This window comes from Accipiter gentilis, unplaced genomic scaffold (assembly GCF_929443795.1).
Source record: "Accipiter gentilis unplaced genomic scaffold, bAccGen1.1, whole genome shotgun sequence".
In the NCBI taxonomy this organism is placed as follows: Eukaryota; Metazoa; Chordata; class Aves; order Accipitriformes; family Accipitridae; genus Astur; species Astur gentilis.
Window position 1 is genome coordinate 321709 of NW_026060779.1, and position 13292 is coordinate 335000.

Sequence of the window (13292 nt, forward strand, 5' to 3'; positions counted from 1 at the left end):
GAGATGTTCCTCCTCTGGGCAAGCCCGGGTCCCAGATCCTGTCGTACCTGTGAATAGGCTGCAGGGGGACGGTGAAGACCAGCAACAGCTTTCAGGGCTGCCACCTTCCGTGTGGGACACGGAGCCGGACGTGTGCCTTTCCGGAATCAGGCTCTGCCGAGGACGAGAGCCAGGAGATGTTCCTCCTCTGGGCAAGCCCGGGTCCCAGATCCTGTTGTGCCTGTGAATAGGCTGCAGGGGGACGGTGAAGACCAGCAACATCCTTCAGGGGTGCCAGATTCCGTGTGGGACAAGGAGCCGGACGTGTGCCTTTTCGGAAACAGGCCCTGCCGAGGACGAGAGACATGAGATGTTCATCGTCTGGGCAAGCCCGGGTCCCAGATCCTGTTGTGCCTGTGAATAGGCTGCAGGGGGACGGTGAAGACCAGCAACAGCTTTCAGGGCTGCCACCTTCCGTGTGGGACAAGGAGCCGGACGTGTGCCTTTCCGGAATCAGGCTCTGCCGAGGACGAGAGCCATGATATGTTCCTCCTCTGGGCGTGCCCGGCTCCTCAATACTGTTGTGCCTGTGAATAGGCTGCAGGGGGACGGTGAAGACCAGCAACAGCTTTCAGGGCTGCCACCTTCCGTGTGGGACAAGGAGCCGGACGTGTGACTTTTCAGAAATAGGCTCTGCCGAGGACGAGAGCCATGAGATGTTCCTCCTCTGGACAAGCCCGGGTCCTGAATCCTGTTGTACCTGTGAATAGGCTGCAGGGGGACGGTGAAGACCAGCAACAGCTTTCAGGGCTGCCACCTTCCGTGTGGGACAAGGAGCCGGACGTGTGCCTTTCCGGAATCAGGCTCTGCCGAGGGCGAGAGCCATGATATGTTCCTCCTCTGGGCAAGCCCGGGTCCTGAATCCTGTTGTACCTGTGAATAGGCTGCAGGGGGACGGTGAAGACCAGCAACAGCTTTCAGGGCTGCCACCTTCCGTGTGGGACAAGGAGCCGGACGTGTGCCTTTTCGAAAAGAGGCCCTGCCGAGGACGAGAGCCATGAGATGTTCCTCCTCTGGGCAAGCCCGGGTCCCAGATCCTGTTGTGCCTGTGAATAGGCTGCAGGGGGACGGTGAAGACCAGCAACTTCTTTCAGGGCTGCCACCTTCCGTGTGGGACAAGGAACCGGACGTGTGACTTTGCGGGAAGAGGCTCTGCCGAGGACAAGAGCCATGATATGTTCCTCCTCTGGGCGTGCCCGGGTCCTGAATACTGTTGTGCCTTTGAATAGGCTGCAGGGGGACGGTGAAGACCAGCAACATCTTTCCGGCATGCCACCTTCCGTGTGGGACAAGGAGCCGGACGTGTGCCTTTCCGGAATCAGGCTCTGCCGAGGACGAGAGCCAGGAGATGTTCCTCCTCTGGGCAAGCCCGGGTCCCAGATCCTGTTGTGCCTGTGAATGGGCTGCAGGGGGACGGTGAAGACCAGCAACATCCTTCAGGGGTGCCAGATTCCGTGTGGGACAAGGAGCCGGACGTGTGCCTTTTCGGAAACAGGCCCTGCCGAGGACGAGAGACATGAGATGTTCATCCTCTGGGCAAGCCCGGGTCCCAGATCCTGTTGTGCCTGTGAATAGGCTGCAGGGGGACGGTGAAGACCAGCAACAGCTTTCAGGGCTGCCACCTTCCGTGTGGGACAAGGAGCCGGACGTGTGCCTTTTCGGAAAGAGGCCCTGCCGAGGACGAGAGCCATGAGATGTTCCTCCTCTGGACAAGCCCGGGTACTGAATCCTGTTGTACCTGTGAATAGGCTGCAGGGGGACGGTGAAGACCAGCAACAGCTTTCAGGGCTGCCACCTTCCGTGTGGGACAAGGAGCCGGACGTGTGCCTTTTCGGAAATAGGCTCTGCCGAGGACGAGAGCCATGAGATGTTCCTCCTCTGGGCAAGCCCGGGTCCTGAATCCTGTTGTACCTGTGAATAGGCTGCAGGGGGACGGTGAAGACCAGCAACAGCTTTCAGGGCTGCCACCTTCCGTGTGGGACAAGGAGCCGGACGTGTGCCTTTTCGGAATCGGGCTCTGCCGAGGAAGAGAGCCATGATATGTTCCTCCTCTGGGCGTGCCCGGGTCCTGAATTCTGTTGTGCCTGTGAATAGGCTGCAGGGGGACGGTGAAGACCAGCAACAGCTTTCAGGGCTGCCACCTTCCATGTGGGACAAGGAGCCGGACGTGTGCCTTTCCGGAATCAGGCTCTGCCGTGGACGAGAGCCATGAGATGTTCCTCCTCTGGGCAAGCCCCGGTCCCAGGTCCTGTTCTGCCTGTGAATAGGCTGCAGGGGGACGGTGAAGACCAGCAACATCTTTCCGGCCTGCCACCTTCCGTGTGGGACAAGGAGCCGGACGTGTGCCTTTCCAGAATCAGACTCTGCCGAGGACGAGAGCCATGAGATGTTCCTCCTCTGGGCAAGCCCCGGTCCCAGATCCTGTTGTGCCTGTGAATAGGCTGCAGGGGGACGGTGAAGACCAGCAACATCTTTCCAGCCTGCCACCTTCCGTGTGGGACAAGGAGCCGGACGTGTGCCTTTCCGGAATCAGGCTCTGCCGAGGACGAGAGCCATGATATGTTCCTCCTCTGGGCAAGCCCGGGTCCTGAATCCTGTTGTACCTGTGAATAGGCTGCAGGGGGACGGTGAAGACCAGCAACAGCTTTCAGGGCTGCCACCTTCCGTGTGGGACAAGGAGCCGGACGTGTGCCTTTTCGAAAAGAGGCCCTGCCGAGGACGAGAGCCATGAGATGTTCCTCCTCTGGGCAAGCCCGGGTCCCAGATCCTGTTGTGCCTGTGAATAGGCTGAAGGGGGACGGTGAAGACCAGCAACTTCTTTCAGGGCTGCCACCTTCCGTGTGGGACAAGGAGCCGGACGTGTGCCTTTTCGGGAAGAGGCTCTGCCGAGGAAAAGAGCCATGATATGTTCCTCCTCTGGGCGTGCCCGGGTCCTGAATACTGTTGTGCCTTTGAATAGGCTGCAGGGGGACGGTGAAGACCAGCAACATCTTTCCGGCATGCCACCTTCCATGTGGGACAAGGAGCCGGACGTGTGACTTTTCGGAAATATGCTCTGCCGAGGACGAGAGCCATGAGATGTTCCTCCTCTGGGCAAGCCCGGGTCCCAGATCCTGTCGTACCTGTGAATAGGCTGCAGGGGGACGGTGAAGACCAGCAACAGCTTTCAGGGCTGCCACCTTCCGTGTGGGACAAGGAGCCGGACATATGCCTTTTCGGAATCGGGCTCTGCCAAGGAAGAGAGCCATGAGATGTTCCTCCTCTGGGCATGCCCTGGTCCTGAATCCTGTTGTGCCTGTGAATAGGCTGCAGGGGGACGGTGAAGACCAGCAACAGCTTTCAGGGCTGCCACCTTCCGTGTGGGACACGGAGCCGGACGTGTGCCTTTCCGGAATCAGGCTCTGCCGAGGACGAGAGCCATGAGATGTTCCTCCTCTGGGCAAGCCCGGGTCCCAGATCCTGTCGTACCTGTGAATAGGCTGCAGTGGGCGGTGAAGATCAGCAACAGCTTTCAGGGCTGCCACCTTCCTTGTGGGACAAGGAGCCGGACGTGTGCCTTTTCGGAATCGGGCTCTGCCGAGGAAGAGAGCCATGAGATGTTCCTCCTCTGGGCATGCCCGGGTCCTGAATCCTGTTGTGCCTGTGAATAGGCTGCAGGGGGACGGTGAAGACCAGCAACATCTTTCAGGGCTGTCACCTTCCGTGTGGGACAAGGAGCCGGACGTGTGCCTTTCCGGAATCAGGCTCTGCCGAGGACGAGAGCCAGGAGATGTTCCTCCTCTGGGCAAGCCCGGGTCCCAGATCCTGTTGTGCCTGTGAATAGGCTGCAGGGGGACGGTGAAGACCAGCAACATCCTTCAGGGGTGCCAGATTCCGTGTGGGACAAGGAGCCGGACGTGTGCCTTTTCGGAAACATGCCCTGCCGAGGACGAGAGCCATGAGATGTTCCTCCTCTGGGCAAGCCCGGGTCCCAGATCCTGTTGTGCCTGTGAATAGGCTGCAGGGGGACGGTGAAGACCAGCAACAGCTTTCAGGGCTGCCACCTTCCGTGTGGGACAAGGAGCCGGACGTGTGCCTTTTCGGAAACAGGCTCTGCCGAGGACAAGAGCCATGATATGTTCCTCCTCTGGGCAAGCCCGGGTCCTGAATACTTTTGTGCCTTTGAATAGGCTGCAGGGGGACGGTGAAGACCAGCAACATCTTTCCGGCCTGCCACCTTCCGTGTGGGACAAGGAGCCGGACGTGTGACTTTTCAGAAATAGGCTCTGCCGAGGACGAGAGCCATGAGATGTTCCTCCTCTGGACAAGCCCGGGTCCTGAATCCTGTTGTACCTGTGAATAGGCTGCAGGGGGACGGTGAAGACCAGCAACAGCTTTCAGGTCTGCCACCTTCCGTGTGGGACAAGGAGCCGGACGTGTGCCTTTTCGGAAATAGGCTCTGCCGAGGACGAGAGCCATAAGATGTTCCTCCTCTGGGCATGCCCGGGTCCCAGATCCTGTCGTACCTGTGAATAGGCTGCAGGGGGCGGTGAAGACCAGCAACAGCTTTCAGGGCTGCCACCTTCCTTGTGGGACAAGGAGCCGGACGTGTGCCTTTTCGGAATCGGGCTCTGCCGAGGAAGAGAGCCATGAGATGTTCCTCCTCTGGGCATGCCCAGGTCCTGAATCCTGTTGTGCCTGTGAATAGGCTGCAGGGGGACGGTGAAGACCAGCAACAGCTTTCAGGGCTGCCACCTTCCGTGTGGGACAAGGAGCCGGACGTGTGCCTTTCCGGAATCAGGCTCTGCCGAGGACGAGAGCCATGAGATGTTCCTCCTCTGGGCAAGCCCGGGTCCCAGATCCTGTTGTGCCTGTGAATAGGCTGAAGGGGGACGGTGAAGACCAGCAACAGCTTTCAGGGCTGCCACCTTCCGTGTGGGACAAGGAGCCATACGTGTGCCTTTTCGGGAAGATGCTCTGCCGAGGACAAGAGCCATGAGATGTTCCTCCTCTGGGCAAGCCCGGGTCCTGAATCCTGCTGTACCTATGAATAGGCTGCAGGGGGACGGTGAAGACCAGCAACAGCTTTCAGGGCTGCAACCTTCCGTGTGGGACAAGGAGCCGGACGTGTGCCTTTTCGAAAACAGGCCCTGCCGAGGACGAGAGCCATGAGATGTTCTTCCTCTGGGCAAGCCCGGGTCCCAGATCCTGTTGTGCCTGTGAATAGGCTGCAGGGGGACGGTGAAGACCAGCAACAGCTTTCAGGGCTGCCACCTTCCGTGTGGGACAAGGAGCCGGACGTGTGCCTTTTCGGAATCGGGCTCTGCTGAGGACGAGAGCCATGAGATGTTCCTCCTCTGGGCATGCCCGGGTCCTGAATCCTGTTGTGCCTGTGAATAGGCTGCAGGGGGACGGTGAAGACCAGCAACAGCTTTCAGGGCTGCCACCTTCCGTGTGGGACAAGGAGCCGAACGTGTGCCTTTCCGGAATCAGGCTCTGCCGAGGACGAGAGACATGAGATGTTCCTCCTCTGGGCAAGCCCGGGTCCCAGATCCTGTTGTGCCTGTGAATAGGCTGAAGTGGGACTTTGAAGACCAGCAACAGCTTTCAGGGCTGCCACCTTCCGTGTGGGACAAGGAGCCGGACGTGTGCCTTTTCGGGAAGATGCTCTGCCGAGGACAAGAGCCATGAGATGTTCCTCCTCTGGGCAAGCCCGGGTCCTGAATCCTGCTGTACCTGTGAATAGGCTGCAGGGGGACGGTGAAGACCAGCAACAGCTTTCAGGGCTGCCACCTTCCGTGTGGGACAAGGAGCCGGACGTGTGCCTTTTCGGAAATAGTCTCTGCCGAGGACGAGAGCCATGAGATGTTCCTCCTCTGGGCAAGCCCGGGTCCCAGATCCTGTTGTACCTGTGAATAGGCTGCAGGGGGACGGTGAAGACCAGCAACATCTTTCAGGGCTGCCACCTTCCGTGTGGGACAAGGAGCCGGACGTGTGCCTTTTCGGAATCGGGCTCTGCCGAGGACGAGAGCCATGAGATGTTCCTCCTCTGGGCATGCCCGGGTCCTGAATCCTGTTGTGCCTGTGAATAGGCTGCAGGGGGACGGTGAAGACCAGCAACAGCTTTCAGGGCTGCCACCTTCCGTGTGGGACAAGGAGCCGGACGTGTGCCTTCTCGGAACAGGCTCTGCCGAGGACGAGAGCCATGAGATGTTCCTCCTATGGGCAAGCCCGGGTCCCAGATCCTGTTGTGCCTGTGAATAGGCTGCAGGGGGACGGTGAAGACCAGCAACATCTTTCCAGCCTGCCACCTTCCGTGTGGGACAAGGAGCCGGACGTGTGCCTTTCCGGAATCAGGCTCTGCCGAGGACGAGAGCCATGAGATGTTCCTCCTCTGGGCAAGCCCGGGTCCCAGATCCTGTTGTACCTGTGAATAGGCTGCAGGGGGCGGTGAAGACCAGCAACAGCTTTCAGGGCTGCCACCTTCCTTGTGGGACAAGGAGCCGGACGTGTGCCTTTTCGGAATCGGGCTCTGCCGAGGAAGAGAGCCATGAGATGTTCCTCCTCTGGGCATGCCCAGGTCCTGAATCCTGTTGTGCCTGTGAATAGGCTGCAGGGGGACGGTGAAGACCAGCAACAGCTTTCAGGGCTGCCACCTTCCGTGTGGGACAAGGAGCCGGACGTGTGCCTTTCCGGAATCAGGCTCTGCCGAGGACGAGAGCCATGAGATGTTCCTCCTCTGGGCAAGCCCGGGTCCCAGATCCTGTTGTGCCTGTGAATAGGCTGAAGGGGGACGGTGAAGACCAGCAACAGCTTTCAGGGCTGCCACCTTCCGTGTGGGACAAGGAGCCGTACGTGTGCCTTTTCGGGAAGATGCTCTGCCGAGGACAAGAGCCATGAGATGTTCCTCCTCTGGGCAAGCCCGGGTCCTGAATCCTGCTGTACCTGTGAATAGGCTGCAGGGGGACGGTGAAGACCAGCAACAGCTTTCAGGGCTGCAAACTTCCGTGTGGGACAAGGAGCCGGACGTGTGCCTTTTCGAAAACAGGCCCTGCCGAGGACGAGAGCCATGAGATGTTCTTCCTCTGGGCAAGCCCGGGTCCCAGATCCTGTTGTGCCTGTGAATAGGCTGCAGGGGGACGGTGAAGACCAGCAACAGCTTTCAGGGCTGCCACCTTCCGTGTGGGACAAGGAGCCGGACGTGTGCCTTTTCGGAATCGGGCTCTGCCGAGGACGAGAGCCATGAGATGTTCCTCCTCTGGGCGTGCCCGGGTCCTGAATCATGTTGTGCCTGTGAATAGGCTGCAGGGGGACGGTGAAGACCAGCAACAGCTTTCAGGGCTGCCACCTTCCGTGTGGGACAAGGAGCCGAACGTGTGCCTTTCCGGAATCAGGCTCTGCCGAGGACGAGAGCCATGAGATGTTCCTCCTCTGGGCAAGCCCGGGTCCCAGATCCATTTGTGCCTGTGAATAGGCTGAAGGGGGACTTTGAAGACCAGCAACAGCTTTCAGGGCTGCCACCTTCCTTGTGGGACAAAGAGCCGGACGTGTGCCTTTTCGGGAAGATGCTCTGCCGAGGACAAGAGCCATGAGATGTTCCTCCTCTGGGCAAGCCCGGGTCCTGAATCCTGCTGTACCTGTGAATAGGCTGCAGGGGGACGGTGAAGACCAGCAACAGCTTTCAGGGCTGCCACCTTCCGTGTGGGACAAGGAGCCGGACGTGTGCCTTTTCGGAAATAGTCTCTGCCGAGGACGAGAGCCATGAGATGTTCCTCCTCTGGGCAAGCCCGGGTCCTGAATCCTGTTGTACCTGTGAATAGGCTGCAGGGGGACGGTGAAGACCAGCAACAGCTTTCAGGGCTGCCACCTTCCGTGTGGGACAAGGAGCCGGACGTGTGCCTTTTCGGAATCGGGCTCTGCCGAGGACGAGAGCCATGAGATGTTCCTCCTCTGGGCAAGCCCGGGTCCCAGATCCTGTTGTGCCTGTGAATAGGCTGCAGGGGGACGGTGAAGACCAGCAACAGCTTTCAGGGCTGCCACCTTCCGTGTGGGACAAGGAGCCGGACGTGTGCCTTCTCGGAAACAGGCTCTGCCGAGGACGAGAGCCATGAGATGTTCCTCCTATGGGCAAGCCCGGGTCCCAGATCCTGTTGTGCCTGTGAATAGGCTGCAGGGGGACGGTGAAGACCAGCAACATCCTTCAGGGCTGCCACCTTCCGTGTGGGACAAGGAGCCGGACGAGTGCCTTTTCGGAAACAGGCCCTGCCGAGGACGAGAGCCATGAGATGTTCCTCCTCTGGGCAAGCCCGGGTCCCAGATCCTGTCGTACCTGTGAATAGGCTGCAGGGGGACGGTGAAGACCAGCAACAGCTTTCAGGGCTGCCACCTTCCTTGTGGGACAAGGAGCCGGACATGTGCCTTTTCGGAATCGGGCTCTGCCGAGGAAGAGAGCCATGAGATGTTCCTCCTCTGGGCATGCCCTGGTCCTGAATCCTGTTGTGCCTGTGAATAGGCTGCAGGGGGACGGTGAAGACCAGCAACAGCTTTCAGGGCTGCCACCTTGCGTGTGGGACAAGGAGCCGGACGTGTGCCTTTCCGGAATCAGGCTCTGTCGAGGACGAGAGCCATGAGATGTTCCTCCTCTGGGCAAGCCCGGGTCCCAGATCCTGTTGTGCCTGTGAATAGGCTGCAGGGGGACGGTGAAGACCAGCAACATCCTTCATGGGTGCCAGCTTCCGTGTGGGACAAGGAGCCGGACGTGTGCCTTTTCGGAAACAGGCTCTGTCGAGGACGAGAGCCATGAGATGTTCATCCTCTGGGCAAGCCCGGGTCCCAGATCCTGTTGTGCCTGTGAATAGGCTGCAGGGGGACGGTGAAGACCAGCAACAGCTTTCAGGGCTGCCACCTTCCGTGTGGGACAAGGAGCCGGACGTGTGCCTTTCCGGAATCAGGCTCTGCCGAGGACGAGAGACATGAGATGTTCCTCCTCTGGGCAAGCCCGGGTCCCAGATCCTGTTGTACCTGTGAATAAGCTGCAGGGGGACGGTGAAGACCAGCAACAGCTTTCAGGGCTGCCACCTTCCGTGTGGGACAAGGAGCCGGACGTGTGCCTTTTCGGAAACAGGCTCTGCCGAGGACGAGAGACTAACCCTGACCGTAACCCTAACCCTAACCACTAACCCTAACCCTAAGCCCATCCCTAACGACCCTAACCCTAACCCTATGTATTGGTTTTGTTTGGCAAGGTTTTGGTAGCGGGGGGGGGGGTTACAGGGGTGGCTTCTGTAAGAAGCTGCTGGAAGCTTCCCCTGTGTTCGAGAGAGAGCGAGCCCATACTAGCTGGCTCTAAGACGGACCCGCCGCCGGCCAAGGCCGAGCCAATCAGTGATAGTGGTAACGCCTCTGTGATAACATTTTTTAAGAAGGAAAAAAAGTTGGGACGGAGAAAAACTGCCGCCGGAGTGAGGAGTGAGAACATGTAAGAGAAACAAGCCTGCGGACACCAAGGTCAGTGAAGAAGGAGGGGGAGGAGATGCTCCAGGCGCCGGAGCGAAGATTCCCCTGCAGCCCGTGGTGAAGACCCTGGTGAGGCAGGCTGTCCCCCTGCAGTCCAGGGAGGTCCACGGTGGAGCAGATATCCACCTGTAGCCCGTGGAGGACCCCACGCCGGAGCAGGTGGGTTCCCGAAGGAGGCTGTGACCCCGTGGGAACCCCGCGCTGGAGCAGGTTCCTGGCAGGACCTGCGGATCTGTGGAGAGAGGAGCCCACGGAGCAGGCTTTCTGGCAGGACTTGTGACCCCGTGGGGGACCCGCGCTGGAGCAGTGTGCTCCTGAAGGACTGCACACCGTGGAATGGACCCATGCTGGAGCAGTTCGTGAAGAACTGCAGCCCGTGGGAATGGCCCACGTTGGAGGAGTTCGTGGAGGACTGTCTCCCGCGGGTGGGACCCCACGCTGGAGCAGGGGAAGAGTGTGATCAGCCCTCGTCCTGAGGAGGTGAAGCGGCAGAAAATAACGTGTGATGACCATAAACCCCATCCCTGTCCCCCTGTGCCGCTGGGGGGGCTTGGTGGTGAAATCCGGGAGGGTAGTTGTGCCCGGGAAGAACGGAGGGGTGGTGGGAAGGTGTTCTGAGATTTCATTTTACTTCTCATTACCATGCTCTGGTTGATTTGTAATAAATTGAGTTAATTTTGCAAATTGAGTCTGTTTTGCCCGTGACGGTAATAGTGAATGATCTCTCCTGTCCTTATCTCGACCCGCGAGCCTTTTGTTATATTTTCTCTCCCCTATCCAGCTGAGGATGGGGGAGTGATAGAACGGCTTTGGTGGGCACCTGGTGTTCAGCCAGGGTTAACCCATCACAGTCTTTTTGGTGGAGAATGCGGGCAATGTGAGGAATTTGAGATAAGGATAGTGACTGAGAGAGGTAACGGGCAAAACATGGACTGAACGCAGCTAGAGAGTTAAGAGCTGCTTGATAAGTGGGGAATCTTTATTGTTGTAATTGTGGTGAAGGGATGAGGGGTGGATTGTGTGTGTAAATTGTCCACTTTTGTCAGTTTTGTGATGATATTATTTTGATTTTGGTGTGGGGAATTATTTTTGTGATGTGAGTGAAGACTTTGTGTGATGAATGTGGATTTTAATGATAGTTCTTAAAAATGTGATGCACAGAGGCGAGGGGTGGAATGTATTGGTTTTGTTTGGCAAGGTTTTGGTAGCGGGGGGGGGGTTACAGGGGTGGCTTCTGTAAGAAGCTGCTGGAAGCTTCCCCTGTGTTCGAGAGAGAGCGAGCCCATACTAGCTGGCTCTAAGACGGACCCGCCGCCGGCCAAGGCCGAGCCAATCAGTGATAGTGGTAACGCCTCTGTGATAACATTTTTTAAGAAGGAAAAAAAGTTGGGACGGAGAAAAACTGCCGCCGGAGTGAGGAGTGAGAACATGTAAGAGAAACAAGCCTGCGGACACCAAGGTCAGTGAAGAAGGAGGGGGAGGAGATGCTCCAGGCGCCGGAGCGAAGATTCCCCTGCAGCCCGTGGTGAAGACCCTGGTGAGGCAGGCTGTCCCCCTGCAGTCCAGGGAGGTCCACGGTGGAGCAGATATCCACCTGTAGCCCGTGGAGGACCCCACGCCGGAGCAGGTGGGTTCCCGAAGGAGGCTGTGACCCCGTGGGAACCCCGCGCTGGAGCAGGTTCCTGGCAGGACCTGCGGATCTGTGGAGAGAGGAGCCCACGGAGCAGGCTTTCTGGCAGGACTTGTGACCCCGTGGGGGACCCGCGCTGGAGCAGTGTGCTCCTGAAGGACTGCACACCGTGGAATGGACCCATGCTGGAGCAGTTCGTGAAGAACTGCAGCCCGTGGGAATGGCCCACGTTGGAGGAGTTCGTGGAGGACTGTCTCCCGCGGGTGGGACCCCACGCTGGAGCAGGGGAAGAGTGTGATCAGCCCTCGTCCTGAGGAGGTGAAGCGGCAGAAAATAACGTGTGATGACCATAAACCCCATCCCTGTCCCCCTGTGCCGCTGGGGGGGCTTGGTGGTGAAATCCGGGAGGGTAGTTGTGCCCGGGAAGAACGGAGGGGTGGTGGGAAGGTGTTCTGAGATTTCATTTTACTTCTCATTACCATGCTCTGGTTGATTTGTAATAAATTGAGTTAATTTTGCAAATTGAGTCTGTTTTGCCCGTGACGGTAATAGTGAATGATCTCTCCTGTCCTTATCTCGACCCGCGAGCCTTTTGTTATATTTTCTCTCCCCTATCCAGCTGAGGATGGGGGAGTGATAGAACGGCTTTGGTGGGCACCTGGTGTTCAGCCAGGGTTAACCCATCACAGTCTTTTTGGTGGAGAATGCGGGCAATGTGAGGAATTTGAGATAAGGATAGTGACTGAGAGAGGTAACGGGCAAAACATGGACTGAACGCAGCTAGAGAGTTAAGAGCTGCTTGATAAGTGGGGAATCTTTATTGTTGTAATTGTGGTGAAGGGATGAGGGGTGGATTGTGTGTGTAAATTGTCCACTTTTGTCAGTTTTGTGATGATATTATTTTGATTTTGGTGTGGGGAATTATTTTTGTGATGTGAGTGAAGACTTTGTGTGATGAATGTGGATTTTAATGATAGTTCTTAAAAATGTGATGCACAGAGGCGAGGGGTGGAATGTATTGGTTTTGTTTGGCAAGGTTTTGGTAGCGGGGGGGGGGTTACAGGGGTGGCTTCTGTAAGAAGCTGCTGGAAGCTTCCCCTGTGTTCGAGAGAGAGCGAGCCCATACTAGCTGGCTCTAAGACGGACCCGCCGCCGGCCAAGGCCGAGCCAATCAGTGATAGTGGTAACGCCTCTGTGATAACATTTTTTAAGAAGGAAAAAAAGTTGGGACGGAGAAAAACTGCCGCCGGAGTGAGGAGTGAGAACATGTAAGAGAAACAAGCCTGCGGACACCAAGGTCAGTGAAGAAGGAGGGGGAGGAGATGCTCCAGGCGCCGGAGCGAAGATTCCCCTGCAGCCCGTGGTGAAGACCCTGGTGAGGCAGGCTGTCCCCCTGCAGTCCAGGGAGGTCCACGGTGGAGCAGATATCCACCTGTAGCCCGTGGAGGACCCCACGCCGGAGCAGGTGGGTTCCCGAAGGAGGCTGTGACCCCGTGGGAACCCCGCGCTGGAGCAGGTTCCTGGCAGGACCTGCGGATCTGTGGAGAGAGGAGCCCACGGAGCAGGCTTTCTGGCAGGACTTGTGACCCCGTGGGGGACCCGCGCTGGAGCAGTGTGCTCCTGAAGGACTGCACACCGTGGAATGGACCCATGCTGGAGCAGTTCGTGAAGAACTGCAGCCCGTGGGAATGGCCCACGTTGGAGGAGTTCGTGGAGGACTGTCTCCCGCGGGTGGGACCCCACGCTGGAGCAGGGGAAGAGTGTGATCAGCCCTCGTCCTGAGGAGGTGAAGCGGCAGAAAATAACGTGTGATGACCATAAACCCCATCCCTGTCCCCCTGTGCCGCTGGGGGGGCTTGGTGGTGAAATCCGGGAGGGTAGTTGTGCCCGGGAAGAACGGAGGGGTGGTGGGAAGGTGTTCTGAGATTTCATTTTACTTCTCATTACCATGCTCTGGTTGATTTGTAATAAATTGAGTTAATTTTGCAAATTGAGTCTGTTTTGCCCGTGACGGTAATAGTGAATGATCTCTCCTGTCCTTATCTCGACCCGCGAGCCTTTTGTTATATTTTCTCTCCCCTATCCAGCTGAGGATGGGGGAGTGATAGAACGGCTTTGGTGGGCACCT